Source organism: Sturnus vulgaris, chromosome 1 (genome assembly GCF_052056855.1).
Source record: "Sturnus vulgaris isolate bStuVul1 chromosome 1, bStuVul1.hap1, whole genome shotgun sequence".
Classification (NCBI taxonomy): domain Eukaryota; kingdom Metazoa; phylum Chordata; class Aves; order Passeriformes; family Sturnidae; genus Sturnus; species Sturnus vulgaris.
The window spans coordinates 152,517,329-152,533,745 of NC_142243.1; the positions used below are offsets into that span (position 1 = coordinate 152,517,329).

The 16,417-nt window shown below is 39.2% G+C and overlaps 1 protein-coding gene across 3 annotated transcripts in view; it reads right to left on the bottom strand.

Moving 5' to 3' along the window:
* Positions 1 to 16,417, bottom strand: part of PTK2 (protein tyrosine kinase 2) — a 190,225-nt gene that overhangs the window by 147,133 nt on the left and 26,675 nt on the right. For all 3 annotated transcript variants that reach the window (XM_088179820.1, XM_088179829.1, XM_088179818.1), the window contains exon 3: positions 3,251 to 3,277. The gene's annotated coding sequence lies outside the window, so the exon portion shown is untranslated. The remainder of the gene's footprint in view (positions 1 to 3,250; positions 3,278 to 16,417) is intronic.

Here is a 16,417-nt window from a genome sequence, read left to right on the forward strand (position 1 = left end):
GCTGTGAAAAGTGCCAGGAGATGAATGTGATTTCATTAAGTGGATCATGAGCAGGCTCTGTGTAAGCAGCAAGGCCAAACACACCAACAGACTGAATGAGGACATGCCTTTAATTCAGAAACATCTTTAGGTTGAGCTGAAATTGTGTAACTTTTTTTTTTTTTTTGTCCTAAATGAGGACTTGGAAGTAAAAATAGTTACAGAACCATTTAATATTTCAAGATAACAATGACAGTGTGCAAATAGTGCTTACCTGAATTGTACATTGTACAGCAAAAAGTGAACACAAAATCATCAGGCTGAAAATATGCTGCATATCTGAAATTAGAACTAGGCAAAATATGTGTATTTCCTAATAATTTTTCTATACTGTATGTTAGGAGTCAGCAAGATTTTATTTGACTTTATTTGATATTATCTGGAGGAGTCATCAAGAAAAAACAACTAGCTGAGATTCAATCTTGGCATAATGTTTTATTGAATTTTTAACCAAAAATCCAGAAAATGCTTGTTTCTTATATTTGTCTTTATTTTCCTCTAGTTCTTTGATACAGTTTCTTGCTTCCTTATTATTTCTTGATTCTGGTAATGAAGACCTATTTGCACTGCAAAACAGGAACAAAGGCCCAGCTCTTAGGAAAAGTCACCTACATCACACAGATGCTAGAGCTGTTTTAAATTCAGAGCAAGACAAAAGCCAGAAGGGATTGGTTTTAATCCCAACAGTGTCAACAGAGAAAGTTTAACTGCATTTACCAGAGGAAACCAGTCTTCCATGCCCCCAGGCTTGCTGTGAACACACTTGTGTTGGAAGAGAACTTCACTTACAGACAGCAGAACTGTGTTCTCTATCCACCTTCAAAATTATAATATTTTAGCAAATCGTTCTCCAAGCCCCTCCTAGTTCACATTTCAAAGATTCTCTATGCTCATCTCCATGGCCTCAATTTCAAGGCAGTAAAAACCCAAGTTACCCATGAACTTCAAAGCAGTGATATAGATTAATTCAGGATAACTCTCCTGAGTAATGATTTAACTAACGACCTCATCAACTAATGCGTTCTCCAGCACAGAAACAATCCTTCTTTACAAGGTTTTGCTATGAAATGAGTTCTGGATGACCTTGATATACCACTGACTATACCAAATTTATTGATAATCCGACCTCAAACAAGACACCACAATAAAGACACCACTGGAAGTGGTCTCCTTACTGCAAAGTCTTCAAATATTGCAAAAGCCCCTCCATACCCTATGATGATGAAAATTTAGAGCACTGAAACCAGGTGGCAAAAGTGAGAACATTTCTAGTGACATCTATTGTCCACTGCTGAAAGTGGCACTCAGGAGAAAAAAGTTCTTTAAAACTCGAAATAAGAAAATACCATTATTTATTGCAAAGATGAGTTCTGATGATTAAAACTTCCCATCTGAATGCAGAACCTCTTCTTTATTCAATTATATTATATCTTTTATCCAGGCTCCTTTTCCTATTCATCAAATTTCTTTTCAGTTTTAATCACATCACCCAGTGTGCTCATAACTCTTTTTGTGTTGGTGTTACTGGCAGATAAAGACAAATCAAGTCCATTTTCATGGTCATTAATAAAAATACTTTAATACCATAGGACAATTCAGATCTCTGTGAGACTCCAGCCTTCTCTTCTGGCAATATTTTCAGCATTTTTTAAAAACAAGTTTCCCTGGTTTTTCCTTACCAGGAGGTACTGCCAAATCTCTGCTACAGGTAAGCCATGGTACTTTTTATACCCTCTAAAAAGGCCTCTTGCCATGCCATGGGAAAAGCTCACCCTTTCAAAATCCTGGGAAAACTCCTGCCCTCTATCAGTACTTGCAAGACACAGTTAAGGAGTACAGTTAGGACACTCCCACATAGAGACTCGAATTGAAAAGAATAATCTCACTGTGACTCAGATTCACACCAGCCAAACTCTTCAAGTCCCAAATATAAACTCAGAAAAAGTTTCATCACACATTCTTGTCCTAGAAGCTGCAGAAAAAAACCCAATAACAATCCTTATCTTCCTGTCAGCCTGACCTAAACACCAGGTATTTATTTTTCCAGTATTTGCCAGAAGTGCCTGCTTGACAACCACTCTCAGCATTCAAAATCATTTTAAAGATGTCATCCTGAAAAGAAAACTTCCACATTTAAACTTCTCTTCACTGCTTCAAGAAAACATGATTTTTTTTTTCTGAAGAGCTGCTCTGAAGTTCTCATGGAAAAGACTACAACACATCAGCTATCAAGCTTTTAACTGAAATTGCCATTTGATTCCAACAGTAAAGAACAGCTTCCTTCAGATCAGCTATTAATATCAGCAAGAAGAAATGAAAGAATGGATATATAAGCAAAATCACCAAGGCATAGGGCAAGGATAAAAGGCAGCAGACCTAATAGCAAATATCCAATTCCTTGATCAATTAGGAATAAAAGTGCACTTCAGTCAGGATTCCAGAATTCACACTGCATACAGGGAATAGATAGACAAATTCTATCTGACAGGGAACAGGAAACATCCCCACTCTGAGCTCTGCATCACAACTCAAGCCCACAGCACAAATGAATGCATGAATTTTAAAAGTTTGTTAAAGACCAAATGTAATAAAGAACAAATAAAAAATGCTATTTTACAAAATCACGTCAGTGGGGTTGGGTTTTGTTTTGGGTTTTTTTGGTGGGTCCATGTGTTGGGGGGTTTTGTTGTCTTTCTTTACGTTTAGAGTTGTTTTTGGGTTTTTTTCATATTTTTAGACATCACTGACAGAAGAGTCCAATAGAGCAGCTCGGACACAAGTCACCTGTGTCACCTTCCCTATTCTAACCAGGGACATTCCTTCCACTCATAAATCCCCCAACCCCATTTCCTTGCACTTTGTCCCTCTGAACCTCCACTAGTACCATCTGTGGCTGCTCTAATCTGCTCCCCTGCCAGCTGCATCCCATGTTGTGCTGAGTCACTTGAAGCATTAACTATCTCATACAAACAACTGCCTATAAATACACCTCAGTTACCTCCTCCCCTTGTCAAAATATACCATTGAAATGGAAAAAAATCTGTACCTCAACAGGTTTTGTTTTGACCTCAGATTCCCACATGACTAAGTACCATGACAGTGCCAGTAAGAACCAATATTCTGATTATATAAAAGCATGACTGTACCATAAGCAAGCCTTTAAAAGCTGCCTGCTGTCACATCAAGACATAACTGAAAAAAGAGAACTTACCTGCTGGCAAAGGAAGTCTTGAAATATCTGTAACAATAAAGAAATACATTTAGAAACAGAATAAAAAATAGCTCTAAAATTGCATTGCCCTCATAATTTTTCTGCAAGGCCATACTTGTTTAATAAAGCACATTATCTGAAGCAATTTGCTGGCTGCCAGGGATGCCACATGCAAATCAAAAGCATTGGCCTTGTCTTACCGTGTTCATTAACAGGATTATGCTTTGCTCACCTAACTGAAGGACAAAGATTATAGTGAAGGCAATGAGTGTAATTACTGCAGCAGAATACAGGTCACTACACACAAATGAAGTGTTACATACAAAATTCACCATCATCACTTACAGAATTTCAGAGCTCAAAGTGTCAGGGATAGTCTGCAAATGAAGAGGACTCTACAGAATGTTTTCTTTATTCTTCAATCTTTAGAGAAGAAGTAGCCAAGCTTGCAAGCGGGCAAGCAATAGAACACAAGAAATAATATTAAAAGAAAGGACACTGGTTTTTGTCACCGAGGCACATTAGACACAGTTGCTGAACATTTTAATAGTAAATGCTAAGGCTGTCTTGAGCTGCAATGACCACTGTCTCAGGGTCTAAATAGAACATATTAAAAATTATACACTCAAAAAAAAATATACATTTTATTAAACTGTAAGTCATTATATTGTTCCTGCCTGCTTTTCTCTTGTCATCTCAGTGCCCTTCAGAGCTCAGAACAGCAACTAGAATCCACGAAGAACTAGAAAGAACTACTCAAGTCTGTAAGGACATGGACTGGAGACACACATCACAGGTTTAATGAAAACTGAAATAAATACAAGGAGGGGTGGGAAGGGCAGGGATGAGAAAGGGGAACCAGTAAAACAAATGAGAAAAAAACTGAACCTAAGAAAAAGGTCTGCACAGTTATTTGTTTAAAGGAAACAGTAAAGTTGAGTAATAAATTGTCACACTGGGTACAAAATCCACATGGAAACTGAACTTTAACCACAGGTGTAGCAGCTGAAACAGATGCAGAGATTATTGGGGCAGATGGTCACTGCTGTGCTACCTATTAGAAGAAATAACGAGGCTTAATAAATGTATTAGCCCTGCTCTCACCAACAGATTGTTACAATTCATGTCTGCGGCTGGAAAACATGATGAAACTTGAATATCAAAGAGAATTACACCTAAAATTTAAAGGCAGCCCACAAAAAATTTCAAAAATTAACTGCACTACTCTGAGATGATGAAACAGCAACACAAAGTTGAAACGTGCTTAAAGCACAAAATCAAAGTGGCAACAAGACACCACAAAAAGCCCCAGAGAAAACACGGAATGCCTTAGTCTGGTAGAACACAATATTAAAACACAATATAAAATATTAACACAATATAAAAAGATAGTAAGGTACATTTAAAAGATGCTTATCATGATGTCTGGAACAAAACCATCTTACATGTCAGAAATGCCTTGAGACAGGAGATGCAGCCAAGGAGACCCAGGAACTGCAGGAAGCAAAAAACCCAACAGCCCCTGCACAGAATCCAAATCAGCACATATGGAATGGAGCTTTCTTCCATCAGAGATATGCAATGACAATTAATGTGGAAAGTTACATGAAGATAAATGTTGCATCATTTTTTGTTTGTATATGTTTAATTGTTTCCATGCTCTTGTTTTATGAAATCACAAAAAATCTCCTGCTTGTCACTAGGCTACACAATACAACTGCAGCCACATGAGTAAATCATCTAAAACTGGATTAGAAAATACCGTTTTAGATTTTAATTTTTCTACAGTGATAGAAGCTTATGTCTGAATTCCATTTATAATTAACAGCTATAGAAATATTTAAGTTACTACCAACACTTAAAAGTGCAGTAAAATCTTTTAATTTTTGTGTATTGGGAATGTTTTATCTCAGCATTTATTACTTTTGAAGCAGACTATGTGGTTAAATGTGCCTACACAACAGATGTCAGGAAAATAACAGCAAACATAACCCCAGAAAAATATGTTATTATATACACAAAGGCAGAAAACAATCACATCTCAGAATTTAAACAGGGAAAAGCTCTGCAGCTAAGACACACACAGATTTTTAACTTCAAGAAAAGACCTGCTCATATTCCAGCGTTTGTCCCTAACACCTGAGCCGCTGTTTCCACTGTGATCTCTCCCTGCCAGGGCTCACACAGATCCTGTTACTGCACCAGGACCTTCCCAAATGGGGCACTGACACCATCAGCACTGCTGCTATATTTAAGTCAAACACTGTGAAGATTTCTTATTTCCATGTTCCACTGCAAATTAGTCCCACAAGTGCATTAACTGAAGAGATGCTGCACCCCTGGGACAACTTTACTGAACAGCTTCCTGCAAATGCACCTTCTCTATTACAATACAGTGCAAGAGACTGTTGTCTACCATTAGCTGACATACATTAGATCTAAAAACAAGCTGGACAGAAGAAACTGAAGCCTGAAGGTTGTATTAGTATGCTCAAAACTGCATATGTGCACTTAGCAGGTTACTTGTATGGTATTTCTCAATTTTTTAAATTAAACAAGAAGTCCTCTATAGACTGATTCTGTATTTTAATTTTAGCAAACACCACCACTACAGAAATGTCAATTCATAACAGCACAAATTAAATACATATTTCATGGTTCCAAAGATAACAGTAACAATTCCACTCCTTTGTGTATCCAGACCCCACAGCAGTAAGTGAAAAGCTCATTACCTTCAGGTGTTAGTGTGGAGTCACTTTAGGAACTTTCTTATCATTGAGTTTGCTCCATCTCTCCAGCTTTCTCTCATCTCTTCTGGCTTGAAACTTCCTAGCTTTATTCTCAAATGTGCTTTTTCATTTAACATCTAACACTGAAAAATGATGAGTGGATTCTGGCCCTACTTTAAAAACTTCCTTCACAGAAAGGTCAACCGAGAGTACACAGGTAGCTACTCATTTCAGGTTGCATTTACAAACTTGCTTTCTCTGCTGTGCAAAACTTCCCCCTTTTTGAAGCACACTACAGCATTTCAATCTCTGGAGAGGAGAAACTCAACCAGTGCTGAGATTTGAAGAGGAAAAAACCCAAAGTTCGGGTTTCAATCTGGTTTGGGACTGAGAGGCTTGAGAGCATTCTGGAGAGCTGTCCTGTTGGGAAGGACTCCCTCACATCAGGGAGGCCTGGACTGACTTTTCTCCTACAACTCAGTTTGAGTGCTTGGAGTGCTGTCAGACAAACCACATTTACAGCAGCTGTACAACATGAACCAATCTTACTTTTTTATCTGCTCCAAAGTAGTTCTTCAAAGTGAAATCTAAAATGAATCATATTTCAAGTGCTGCTGCTCCTACTGATCCTTTCAAGGGATCACTCGTGTTCTACATTCATATTCTTAAGTGTCTCCCTGTGCTACTTGGCAGGGAGCAAACTGCCAGTTTGAACAGGCAGAAAGAAAAATTACTTTCACATCATATTCTTTATCACAACCAAACTTTTACATACTTTGTAAAGGCTAATCAGTTCTCAGAGAAAACTGGTTTTATCCCGTGTAGATATTGGGAGGATGGAGCAGATGGCCTCAAGAGCTCCTTTCCAAGCAAGGTTTCTGTAATATTGGACACAGATTACTATAAGAGACCAGGAACCAGCTGAAATGACATTAGAAGTGCTACAAAATAAGAAAGTTCCTCAGCCAAAGAAAACTTGCCAAGTAAACCAGTTATGTACATGAATTCATGAAGGAAAAGAAAGGACAGAATTTTCAAGAAATAATACTATTATTGCTTCTGTATGGACTGAGATGGTTTTGGGCACTACAGTCCTCAAATAGGCTTTGTGGATCCCAGCACCAAGAGATTTTTCTGATTTATGGGCGCCCTGAGGACTGGATCTCTCTACCCCTGTATTTGCTTTTATAAAACTACGCATTTTACATTGCAGAGTTTCAACAAATGTCTTCTTTAAAATGGAGCCGCAACTTTAAATCTTCCTTCCAAGATTAACATCTAATCATCAAAAACAGGAATGTTCTGTGAGCTTCCTATTCCTGCCTCAAGGTAAAATGAGAATATGGCTCTGTGGACAACTCCAGCGGCTCAGACTCTGCCCCATCTGCAGCACTGATCTCTTTCCAGAGCTGTGGTAAGCAGCAGACCACAAGAAATTGAATCCTGTTTTCCTGTAGCAGGAGCTGGCTGACTCTAGCCTAAGCAGCATTCCCTTGAAATTAATTCAGATATTCAATTCACAAACCAATCTCTCTTTCCAGGGAAGAGTAAAGGCTCGCAGCACACGAGGAACCACAGACCACAGTCTGCCTCCAAGAAGACAAGCAGCACATGTCACTGGACAACAATCCTTCCAACTAGATGAGGAATAGCACAGACTCAACATATAATGCAATTTTCCTATTTAGCCACAGTACCAAAATAATGTAGGACTACAGATGCATATTCAGTTTTTAGCCTTTGTGTGGCTGGTATTAAAGGATGTTGTCTTTGAGGCTGGATCCAACCACCTGGAAGTCTCCTTTCCTATATTATCTGGCAGGCTAAAAAGGATGTTGAGATCTCATAATCTACATAAAAATATTTTTCTCTTTTTAAAGAGCAAATAAAGAGAAAACACAAGTCATCTTTCAAGAAAAATGCTTTGTAAAATTACATTTGTTGAGAAACTCAAGGATTTATCCATGACCATCTGATCTACTGAACAAAGACCTTGGAGATGCAATGAATTCGTCCTGACAGCACACTTATTAAGGAAAAGCTATTAAAAAGTTTTACAGTATGATTAAAAGATTGCATAAAACACCAGTTGCACCGTTCCGTATATGTATTTTTCCCCTTCATCACTAAAAGTGCATCTCATTTGTAACCTACATCTAACCTACTTCTAATTTAGCAATCTGCAGGGCTGAATGTTAACAACCTTTCATTATATCATTTCACATTAAGGCAGTTTTTTAGGGCAATTTTCAATGCAACTCAATAAAATCTTTTCATATACTAGCTATGTAGAATGAGAGGCAGAAGTGCCTCACTGTAAAGGTCCATTTTTCCTAAACATTTTATTATCCTTTAAATACTCCAGCTGTTCTGGCTTTCAATAGCAGCCCTGATTTGCAAACACCAATACCTGACACAGTATTCGTATGTCAGTCATAACAGCACTAAAACCACCATTTGCTTACTCAGATTAAGAGTTTTTGCCCCTATTGACATATTTATTGCATTTGCCTTGGGCACAGCAGCAGCTGAATATCCAGCTGAGCTGCAAATCTTCATCTGTTACCCTAGGGAGAGATGGACGGGGACAGTTATAGGACAGACACCTCCACCCTCCAAACCTGGCAGCAGTTCTTTAGTAATTTAGCCAGATCAGAAGAAACTCAGCATACAAAACCACACATCTTGTGTTTACAGCCCTACTTCACAGGAGATCCACGTTGCACTGGAGTCCCTTATTATCTTGGTTTAAATCTTTGCTTCAGTTGTATCAGCAGTAATGATTTAATGCTCTCATTTCTGTCTGCTGAAAAGGTTAACGAGCAAGCGGCTGACAATGAACCGCTGTGACTCCCTGCGATGTGCACAGCCTGTGCTGTGCTTTTGAGAAGTTCTCCTTAACCACTCACTAGTTCTAAGGCAAGCTGCTATCTCTGAAACACAAAAGCCACACAAAATTTAGCAAGGAAAAATGAGAGGACCAACTAAAATACTGCACAGAACACAAAGGGTTTTTTCAAATTAAATGTTTGATTGATAAAACAGGTACAAGGCACATCAATGGTGGGATGATCACCACATCTGGCATACCTCAAGTGGCTTTAAATATGTAAAAGCTCTGTGATGTTACACCATTACAAGCATCAGCTGATTTCATCCCATACCTCGGGAACACCTTCAGTTCATATCTGCTTCCATAATTTCTCAATTTGTTGTCAGTTTACTGTCACATGCCTCTCACTGCCCTACTCTATTTGTACCTGCTTTCCTCTTCTCATTTGAAAACAAAATCAGTATTGAGTCTCCTTAGCTTACAGCATCCACACCAAAATATATCATTCAACAGTTTCAAATCTCAATTTCCCCTTTCCTACTGGCACTCTTTCAAAATCGCTCTGTTTATGCTTCTTAAATACTAGCTTTTGAAATTGAAAAAATACAGACTCCGATTAAAACCATCAGAACAATCCACCTGTGTTTTCCTCCATCTCAGCTGAACTCTGCCCTGAACTCTGTATGCACCTTGACACTTCAAATTCATTTATACCACATCATTGAGCATGACTACTGAGTTATCTATGCAGCCACCAGGAGCCAAATTTTCAACCAGGCACCCTGAACAGTAGGATATTAAATGAAAAGGTTCTGGTGGAAGTTACATTTAAGGAGATTAAGAAGAGCAAGAGAAATCACTCAGTCATTACTCAGGGCAAGTGAGATCAATCTCATTACATAGTGACTTACAGAACATGCAGTATCTAAGCAACTCAGATAAAGAATTTAGTCTCAGTATCTACACAAGTACTATATGCACCTTTTGCCTATGGGGAAGAGAGGTTTGGATAGAGAAGAGCATGGAGTAGTTCCCCAATAATTGGTTTTATTCAGCATCACAAAATGGGTAAGTGAACTCTGCAAGTCTGCAGGTCATATTAAACTCTTATGGGTCAGCAAAAGTCCTATCAATGGGGGTAAAAAACCAACAGGGATCTCACAAAATTCAGCAAGTTACTAAGACAGCAGCTGCACTTCAACACAGCTGTGATGTAATGCATCTGGGGAAAAAATTCTGAGCAATACCTCCTTAACCAAGTAACACTTGCACTTTCTCCAGTTCCAACTGCGGGAGGAAGGCTGAGTCACTGTTTTCTCTGAAATCATCAGCTCAAACTGAAGTAGCTGGCCAAAAGCAGTAAAACATTGTGTCTCATTAGGAAGGGTACTAAAAACATGGTACTTAAAGGTATTACTGTGCAAAACAAAAAAGCATCAATATGTTGTGTCCAGCTGTGGTCTCTGCACCAGAAGGAGGCAGAGATGTCTAGAGCTGGGCAGCTGAAGTGACTGAGGGCTGGAGCAGCTGCCAAGGAAGGCCAGATTACCAAATCTGGGGCCCCCTCAGCAGCGAGGACATGAGGCTCAGGGTGCACATGATCACAGCACAAGTGGAGGGGGTGGGGGAAGAAAAGAGGAAAACATCAGAAAAAGGAAAAGCAAATCGATGCAGCAGCACCACCATTCAACAAATCCTGCCAGGATTTAAGCATTAGGGAGCATTTGAGGAAACTACTGGAGATTAGGTTCAAACCAGTAAGAGTGCCTTCTCCACAGCTGGCACTGAGCTCCCTGCAATTCCTGCAAGAGAAAAGCGTGGAGAGCTATGCCTCCAGCCACTGAGCCAAGCATGCAAACTCCACGTAAAGAAAATTTTCTGCTGCCATCGAGTGCCAGGGCTGGGCTGGGCAGTTGCTGCTCTCATTTAGCAGCATCTCTTGTATCAGTAACACTGTGGCCAGCGATTGTCCCCCTATGCTGAGCACTGGGGAGGCCACACCTCGAATCCTGTGGTCAGATTTGGGCCTCTCGGGACAAAACATTGAGGTGCTGGAACACGTCCAGAGAAGGGGCTGGAGCACAAAACTGATAAGGAGCAGCTGAGGGAGCAGTGGAGCTCAGCCTGGAGAAAAGGAGGCTCGGGGGGGGGAACCTCGTCTCTTTCTACAACTCCCTGACAGAAGGCTGGAGCCAGATGGGGATCAGTCTCTTTCCCAAATAACACGTAATAGGACAAGGGGAAACAGCCTCAAGTTGTGTTGTGGCAGGGGAGGTTTAGCCTGGTTAGCAAGAACTCTTACACAGAAGGGGCAGTTAAACACTGGAAGAGGCTGCTGGGGACATGGTTGAGTGGGGTGGCCTTGGCACTGCTGAGTTAAGAGCTGGAACTACCAATTTCAAAGGTCTTTTCAAACTAAAATGATTTTGTGATTCTCAGGGTCTTAAACTCCCTGTTGTGGCTCTGTGAAGTCACGAGCTTAAACATCACCTTTAAGAACACCTACTGAATCCAAAGAATGTTCTAAGAATGTCAGCCACATTACAGGAATATTCTTATCCTTTAATGGTTTATCACAAAATGAGATGTGTTTAAACAAGCCCAGGAAACTTTAAAAGTATTTAAGATGTTTAAGGAGGGACATGTGTGTGCTAGCAGTAGTTCAGATCTATCAGGAATATCTCCAGCACTATGATCTGTGATCACATAATCCTGATGGAAATATTGTGACATTTTATGAACATAACAATTCAGGCCCTCAGGCAGGCTTAGGGAAAGCTGCAGACATGTATTCTATACGTGTGTAGCTACCCCCTATTTGTAGTACAGAGCACTTGTTCTTCCTAGTGATAGCTTTAGTGGATGTTTTTCTTTCAAGAAACATTGTCTTGACATTGCTTGCTATGATTGAAGCTCCCTTGTCATTTTCCGTGAAGGACTTGTGACACACAATGTGCCACCACAAGTCACCCACGTCTTCAAAAGGTGACAGGATTGTGTAGTTCCTGCACTGAAATACAAATTAGCTCTATCATGTCAGCAAAGGCTGGTTTGTGCTTTAGGTATGACAGGAACTTAACACAGAGCACGGAGGTGTTCCAGAATGTAAAATAAATGTGTTCCCAGGTACAGAAATTAGTGCCAAGGGCACAACCAGAAGGGGAGAGAATGAGGGAAAATTACTTCAGGCAAAATATTAAAAAGCTCAAAACAGAGCTGCATGCCCCAGACCACAATATAAGAGAAAACTGCTTTCTTGGGTGTTTTTTTAGAGTGGGTCAAATGGGAGTTTTGTTTTAGTTTTAAAATGGTAACTAGCTAGAAGAATTTATAGTAACAGGTTAATGATGTAACAAAAAAAAAAAACCTACCCAAAATTTCTTTTTTGGAATATTAGAACAGTATTTTGCAAGTTTTGGGTGTTTTTTTTTTCTTAAAACACAAATTCTTAGAAAGTTGGGCGAGTCAACTTCCTTTCATGTTTCACCACAAATTATGCTGTTTCCATGGTTCTGGCCCACACGGATTCCATTGTTACAGTAGTTTTTCAGGAGCTGGAATTCAAGTTTTAAACTTTTCTTATTTGAAGTTACAGATGAGTGAAAGAAGGTTGAAGATGCAGCCAGCACGGAGTGAGGGAGAAAATATGAAAATATTTAAGAGTTTTCCAGAACACACAAGAAGTAGTTTGCCAGAAGTTTAACAGAAGATTATCACCTTTGCACGCACATTGTTCTTATCTAAAACGAACAAACAAACAAACAAACAAACAAAAAAAAAAATAAGAAAGAAATGACATGTTTTATTACTCCAAAGTAATCACAGCGAGTTTGACAGCAGCTGCACATGTTTTGCTCTATACAGAAACCTGCCTCAATAAATAAGATGAAATCTATTTGTAATGAGAATACCAGAGTTCTCTTAGCCCAACCGTGACACTCTGGATGGAGAAAGAATTTGCTTCAGCTGGAGTGAAGCACAACATCCCTTCACAACAAATGGGCATTTACAGGCAGAGCTACAAAGGCTGAAATCAGTTCTGCAGACAGTTTTGGATCTTAACCATGCAAGAAATAAAAGAACTAAGGACACTCAGTGTGCTAGAAAAAGTCCCATTAATTCACCACTAGATTCATGGAAACAATTCCTTTAATGTCATCTGGGTGTTTCCACAAGTCTTACACATCCTCCAGGGACACAGATTACACCACTTCCAACTACTGTAGTGTTTGGAGACACAACAAGCTGCCAAGTGTCATTCTGCTGGCGGTGGGGGTTAATAAAAACGAAAAAAATATTTCCAAAACCAAGATCACAAAGGAACATTGATTCCAGAAGCATCTGGGTCAAGTAAATTATTTGTCAAACACTAGAGCAGATACAAGGCAATAAGAATTAGCAAGGAGATAAAAACCAAAAGTTATTTCTGTCATTTCACAAGAATACACAGTTCTTCTTAAGCCAAAAACACACATAGTCTATACCTCAGAGGGTAAACAGGAGTTTAGAGGCAACAGAAGTAAAGACAACAAATCAGGAAAGAGCAGAAGAGACATTACAGAGCAACAGATTATGTATTAATCTAAACTGACAACTCTTTTTTCTTAATATGTTGCATTTTAGCAGTAGTTGTGTTAGGCTGGTTCCCTCCTCACACCACAATATTGATGCACCAGTAGAAATAGAGAAACAACTTTTCCCTATCTTCTCCTCTGCTTTTCCTGTCCCCTTTTATAAACTTTTCCAGATGGAAAATAGAGAATGAATTAAGACAGCAAAAAGATGACAAGTGAGGCAGGGAGGAACCACAGGCAGAATTAAAAATAAAAAATAAAAAAACCCCAGGAAAACAAAAATACACATATACATCAGGACAAAGAAACCCAAAGAGATGACTGACAAAAGTAGATTATGAAGGTAAAGAGGGGGTAGTGGAGGAACAAGAGTGCACACAGAAGAACTGCAGCACACGACATGAGCTGGGCTTTCTTCTCCTAATTGGTTCTGTCATGTAGCCGTCAGAGAGAGGCTCAAAGACAGAGGTGCTGCTGTAACACGAAACCCCCCAAAACGTTTGTTCTGTGCAAGAACCTGATCAAACAGGAGACCCAGGTGGTTTGACAGAACACAGCACACGTGCAGCTCCCACAGCCTGTTGGCTGGGCCTTCCCTGCTCGGCCATTACTCATCTGGGCAAAGGGAACAAGGCAAAGAGTTTGTTTCCAATACAGCGCCATGTGAAGTCAAGAGCATATGATTAATGGATTCTCATTTCCACAAACCCACTGAAAAATTTCAGCTTGGCATCATTAAGATTCTATCAGCCCTGAATTGCAATTTAAGATAGTATTTTTCGCCTTAATCTGCTGCTCTATTTAATCAATTTAATGCACAGTAAAAACTTAATTTGACAAAATTGAAAGCATTATTTCTCCCTGCCTCTGGCATGGAACAGATTAAGACCACCAGAAATACTTGCAGGAAGATTTAAGATTCATTACATGTTGGGTGGCAGATAAATATTAGATATGCTATAAACTCTAAGTCTAAAAGCTGTGAGTTTTAGTTAATGCTGCAATTACCCCCCCAGCTGCTAACCCAAGTCACGCTTCCTGCACAAACCATGGCTGTAATTTTTGAAGTCAGATCTCCTGAAATGCTATTTTGTACAATGCTGACAAATTCCACAGACAGTAGAGAGAAGGAACAAGGACAGCAAAGACAGCTTCTGATTTATATACACTTTACACCTCCTTTGTAGGCTTCTGGCCAAACCCAGGCTGGAAAAAGGCACAGGTGAGAACTAAACATGTTCTAGGTCCAGGATGAAATAACAAAGAGCTCACACCCAAACCAAAATTCAATTTAAACTAGCTATATTATCCACAGAAGGTAAAAAGACAGTAACAGAAAGCTGCCACATAAATGTGTTAGGAGGTCTCTACAGACAGTGTGAGGCTCCAAGATAACTCAGGTTACAGGAGACACATCCACAGTTGAGTCCCAGAGCTGGAGAAACCCAAATGGTCCTGGGGTTGGAGCTGGTTCTTCAAGAAGCAGCTTCTGTAATCCCATAGCCAGGGTTTACAGCACCATGGCATTACTTGTACTGTGAACAGAACACTTCTGCCTTCAGGGCTGTCAAACCAATTTTCCTCATAAATAACTAACAAGCCAATTTTACAGGCAGCAGCGGGGAGAGGAATCCTGACGGCGTGCTGCTCACAAAGCACACTCATTACTTTCTTAGCTAAGAATCACTAAGTCCCTTAGAAACTCTGACTTGCCTTCTAAGTGTTTAAGTAGAGTATTACAAGTTTATTTGAAATGGATTTTAAAGCTATGATTTTGTACCTAGACGTGACTTCTTAGAAAAGAAAAATCAAATACAAAATGCATCTACTGTTAAAACAGTCTGAAATGTACTGTTCCTGCTGGTTAAGAAACAGCACTGCTTCACTTGAAAAGCACAAATATTTCAGTAATAGCTTTTTCCATTTATGTCAAGGGATTACATAGTGTATATACACTTGTACAATTACATCTTCCTTCAACTTGCTTTGTTGATATATAAAGCACAGTACTAATGGTGAATACCTGCCCTGCTGATGTGTAACAATTCCTTATCAGCAAACCAAGCTAGCTGGAGCATAAAGGAAATCATGATGCAATACTTAAAGAATAAACAGAAAAGAGCCACAAATATCCTAATTATATAAGAGTATTTGGTACAGTCCTGTGTAGCTGGACTGAGTGAACAAGTATATTCTGCATAAAGATAAGACCACAAAGAAATGTACAGTATAAATGTGGCTTTTGCCTCAGCAATGAGTACAGGGAGGCAGAAAAACGTAAATCTGTTGTACCACAATATAATCTATAAGAAAGGACAGCAAGAGTAATAAAGCCTAAACCAAGAAAATCATTGTTAAGCTTTTAAAATTCTTCACTGATACTGCAGTTTATTCCTTGCCCCATCATTTCACAAGAATGAAAAAACATTAGCTCACCTCTTTTGTTATTTCAAACAAGGATATATTAGTTGAGGTTTATTCTCTAAAAAGCTTTTCCATTTCTGTTCATTCATTAGGCATGAAAAGAGGAAGATGAGGAAAAAAGAAACCTATCCAGCTTTCTCTGCTTCTGATCCAACTTGGACAGAGTCAGATGCCACTGAATCCCACCAGAGTGAGAACAAAGAACTGAACTTGGTCACAATGATGATCCAGAGCAGAGCTGACAGTTGCTTCATGCACTTCTAACCTCAGTGACATGAAGAAGGTGAACATTTTTTAATTACTCTATAATCTAGTTTTCAATTTATCATGTATGAAGCATCAGGTACCCCGAGCACATTAAATTACATTGTAACTGTATCTTCTGCCTCTCATAATGTGCAGAATACATCTGCAATGCTTATTAAGAATTTTAAATTAAAATATTGAAAAAACATTCAGTTCATCATGGTCTCCAGTTCCCCAATCTTCCCTCTCCAAATTGCTCCTGAACATAAGACTCACCCTGTGAGGTCAAGCTTGAGGCATAAATGAGAAAGAAAATGGTCTAAATTAACAACCTTATCCAAATTTCCAATAATTATTAAAG